This window comes from Rhincodon typus, chromosome 39 (genome assembly GCF_021869965.1).
Source record: "Rhincodon typus isolate 14 chromosome 39, sRhiTyp1.1, whole genome shotgun sequence".
NCBI classification, from domain to species: domain Eukaryota; kingdom Metazoa; phylum Chordata; class Chondrichthyes; order Orectolobiformes; family Rhincodontidae; genus Rhincodon; species Rhincodon typus.
In genome coordinates, this window is record NC_063370.1 from 5,721,565 (window position 1) to 5,726,285 (window position 4,721).

The window sequence follows — 4,721 nt, forward strand, 5'->3', positions numbered from 1 at the left end:
CCACTTCCTCTGGCAGCTCATTTCATACACGTATCACCTTCTGTGTGAAAAAGTTGCCCGTTAGGTCCCTTTTAAATCTTTCCCCTCTCACCTTAAACCTATGGCCTCTAATTTTGGACTCCCCTACCCTGGGAAAAAGACCTTGGCTATTCACCCTATCCTTGGAATTCTCTATTCTAGTGGGTTACGGAGGCGTATTCATTGGGTATGTTCAAGACAGAAATCGAGAGATATCTAGATATTATAAGTATCGAGGGATATGGGGATAGTGTGGCAAAATGGTGTTTTAGTAGTTCACCACAATCTCATTGAAGAATGGGGTTGATGGGCAGAATGATCTTCTCCTGCTCCTACTATGTATGTTCTTATAGATAAATGTTGCAATTGCTAATGTTTTCTCCTTCTATTGTATTCCAGCAGTTCTGTATACAATTCCTAGCCATACATGTCATTCTGTCTACAGTTAGTTATAATTATATTTAAAGTGATTTGCAAAAGAGTGTTATACAAGAAAAATCTTTTTTTACTTGGGGATAAAGACCTTGGAGTGCAGGTTCATAGTTCCTTGAAACTGGAGTCGCAGGTAGACAGGATAGTGAAGAAGGCACTTGGTTTACTTGCCGTTGTTGGTCAGTGCATTGAGTATAGGAGTTGGGAGGTCATGTTGCGGCTGTACAGGACATTGGTTAGGCCACTTTTGGAACTCTGTGTGCAATTCTGGTCTCCCTGCTACAGGAAGGATATTGTGAAACTTGAAAGGGTGCAGAAAAGATTCACAAGGACATTGCCGGGGTTGGAGGGTTTGAGCTACAGGGAGAGGCTGAATAGGCTGGGGCTATTTTCCCTGGCGTGTCGGAAGCTGAGGGAGACCTTAGAGAGGTTTATAAATTCAAGAGGGGCTTGGATAGGGTAAATAGACTAATGAGTTGGACTGAAGGGTCTGTTTCCATGCTATACATTTCTATGACTCTACGGTTCATAAATGTCCTTCAGGGAAGAAATCTGCCATTTTTGTCAGATTACATGTGACTCCAGACTGACAGCAAGGTGGTGCTCCATCTGAAATGGCCCTAGTGAGTCACTCACAACCTACATTGATACATTTCAGCATAATACAATCTCTTCAACAACAATAATGCTAACTTTAGCATGAGCAAGCACATTTTTAAAGAAACTTTTCATCTGCCACTGAGCGTGTTATCTCCATTGAAGCTTTTGTTTGAATCAATTGTTCTCAGTTTCAAACTCAGATCAGTCAGGAGGGGTGATCTGACCTGGACGGGATTCAGTGGAGATTCATTACAAAAACACAACACTGGGGTTTAAAGGTTGAAATTACAAGGGCACCAGATATTGCCAAGTATTCTGGACTCTGAGATAGCAGGAATTGCAGATGCTGGAGAATCTGAGATAACAAGGTGTAGAGCTGGATGAACACAGCAGGCCAAGCAGCACCAGAGGAGCAGGAATGCTGACGTTTCGGGCCTAGACCACAGTACAACATGATCTCACTGAGATGGTTAAGGTATCAATGGAGAAACACTATTTTCAATGGTATGATGATTGAAATCTGGAACATTGTCTCCAAAACTGCCATTGGAAAGTCAGTTGAAAATGCTGGAGTGATTGATAGATAATTATATTAAGGGCCACAGAACCAGAGGGAGGAAATTAAATTAAGATAAACATTAGCCATGATCTGGTTGTACAACAGAACAGACATAAAGGACTGAATGGCCTCCTCTTGTTTCTACCCTGTGTTGTTCCTCATTCTTAACATTCCCCGTGCCCTTTTTCTTTTCTCTTTTTCAGTCCCCCTGCAGTTCCATGAGACCTGGCTAATTCTAAGTCAATCTTCCATTGTGTTTAGGACAGTCCGTTCCCTTTGTAAAGGAAACGTCCCCAATTAATCAGGAAGGAGGTCCTGTTCTCTGTCACAATGCTGCGACAATGGTGGGAGCATCCTGGTACAAGTGTCCTCATTGAGACAGCTTGTGATCTCCCAGGCCTTCTCTGTGTTTATACAATTAAACTTGGCATAAGGAGCCAAGAATAGTGTTTACTAGTTGTAGGTTAATTGTATGTGTTTCATGGGACAGTTTGCAGAACAAGTTTTACTGACTATTAATCAAGTGGCCAGTGAATTTGGACAGTTTGGCTGCCTCTTTGATTCAGGATGTTAAACTGACTGCTTAGGTGAGCAGACATAAAAGCAGTTAGAATGAGGAAGCCACTCTGTACTTCTTTCCCTGCTATGCCCCACCCATGACTCTTTCCTGTTCTCCTCCTCACCTCTTTTTCACTCCCTACAACTCGCGCATCCTCTGTTCTTGTTTTTTCTCTTTATCCTCTCCTCTTTCCTCTCTCCTTCCCCTCCTGTTCTCCCCAGTCTCACTTCACCTCTTGCTATTTTCTCTGCTTCCCCCCCTTTCTATGATCTCCTCCTCCTTGCTTTCTCTCTTTATTTTGTCTTCTTTCCTTCTCTGTCTTTCTTGCCTCTCTCCCCTCATTCCTTCCTCTCTATTTCTTTCTTGTTCTCCCTTCCTGCTCTGTTTCTCCTCCTCCCTGTTTCTCTAATCCTTGTCATTATATCTCTCCCCTCTCCTTCCTCTCTCTGTCTGTCTCCTCTTTATCTGTCTCTTACCCTCTCCTCTTATCTCCCTCTCTCCCCATCATTCCTTCTCTCTTAACTCCTTTCTGTCTGTCCATCTCTCTTATTCTTTCTCGCTCTCCCTCTTTCCATTTGGTGTCTTTCCTCACTTTCTTCTCCAATTTTGCTCTCCTTTGTTCTCTTTCCCTCTCTCTCTGTCTTTCTCCCTCTCTCTCTGCCTTTCCCCTTCTCTCTCTGCTTTTCCTCCTTAGTCATTCCTCCTTTCTCTGCATCCCCGTTCCCCCCCATCCCCATCTACTCTTCTCCTTCCTCCTCTCTCGCTCATTCAATTTCTCCTTCTTTTCTATTTCTATTTATGCCCCCTACACCCCTCATTCTATCTTCCTCTCAAACTTTCTATTTCTATCCTGTTCGCTCTTTCTCCATTTATCCCTTCCTCCCTCTATATTGCCTTCCTTCTCTATCTCTCCTTTCCCACTTCCCCTCCATCTAACCCTCTCTACCTCCAACCCTAACCCTCCCTCTGCCCCTCACATCCATCCATTTTACATGCCCTCTCTTTGTAAAACAAACTATTGTGGACACTAGAAATCTGAAACAAAAAAAGTGCTAGAAAAACTCAGTAGGTCTGGCAGCATCTGTACAGAACGAGAAACCCTTCTTTGTAACTGAAGGAGATTAGGGGGTTGGAAAAAGATGGTTTTTATGCTGTTGATAAAGGGGGGTAAGGGACAAGCAAATGGGACACATGGTGATGGCACTAGAAGTAAATTGACAATGGCTATAGAGGAGAGATAGAGATAAAGAGTAGGTGTTAATAGCAGAAAATGGGTCAGCTCTGCCGAGAATAAACCCATACAATCAAGACAAGGGATGGGGGGAACCGGTCATAATTAAAATGGAGAATAGGGTTCATGGGCAGAAGTTGCTGAACTCAATAGCGAGTTTCAAATGCTGTAACACATCTAAACCAAAACTGAGACACTGTCCCTCCAACTTGCACTGGGCTCTGCTTAAATACAGCAGGAGGCCTAATGCAGAGATATTCACAGAAGAGCATTTGGTGCATTTAAATGGGAAGTGACTGGAAGATGCGGGTCGGGGAAAGTTGATGTTGGGGGAAAGAGATGTTGGGAGTAATAGAGGTGTGGACCAGCATGTCTTGGAGGGAATGGTCCCTGTGGAATACTGACAGTGGAGGGGAGGGGAAGGTATGTCTGGTGGTAGCATTCTGTTAGAGGTGATGGAAATGGAGGAGGATGATCCTTTGAATGCAGGAGGAGGTGGTGGAGTGGATGTGAGGACAAAGGGAACCCTTTAATTATTCTGGAAGAGGTGAGGTGTGGGGACAAGGTAAAGGGAAGAGGTGAGGGGAAGAGATGCAGGAAATGGGCCCGGCAGCTGACTTTCTCCCTCCTTCACCCCCTCTCTGTCCTTCACTCCTTCTCGAATATTCTTCATTCAGTCTCTATCTCTCTCTCTCTCCCTATCCACAACCCCACTTCCTCTCTTTTCATTGTTCTCAATCCTTTCTGCCTTTACCTGCCTCCCACTTGTATCTTTTGTCTCAGCTTCTCTCTATCCCTCCCTCCATTTCGCCAGCCCTATCTCCATCTCAATCTCATTATCCCTCCCTTTATCCCTTCCTCCTCTCTATCCCTCCGTCCCTCCCTCTCTATCTAACCCTTTCTCTCTGATCCTCTCTTTATCCCTCTCCCCATCCCTCCCTCCCTTTATACCACCCTCCCAATCTTTATTGCTTCCTCCCTCTCTCTCTATCTCACCCTCTCTATCCCTGCCCACACTCTCTATCCCTCTCTCCATCACTCCTCCCATCCCTCCTCTCTCTATCCCTCCCTTTCTATCCCTCCCTTCCTCTCTATCCCACCCTTTCTCTCTATTCCTCCCTCCCTCTCTATCCCACCCTTTCTCTCTATCCCTCCCTCCCTCTCTATCCTATTCTCCCTTCCCCTCCCTATCCGTCCCTCCCTCTCTCTCTAGCCCTTCCTCTCCCTGATCTCTCCCTCCCTCTCTATCCCTCCCTCCCTATCTATCTATCCCACCCTCTCTCTATCCCTTCCTCCCTCTATCTCTCCCTCCCTCTCCCTCC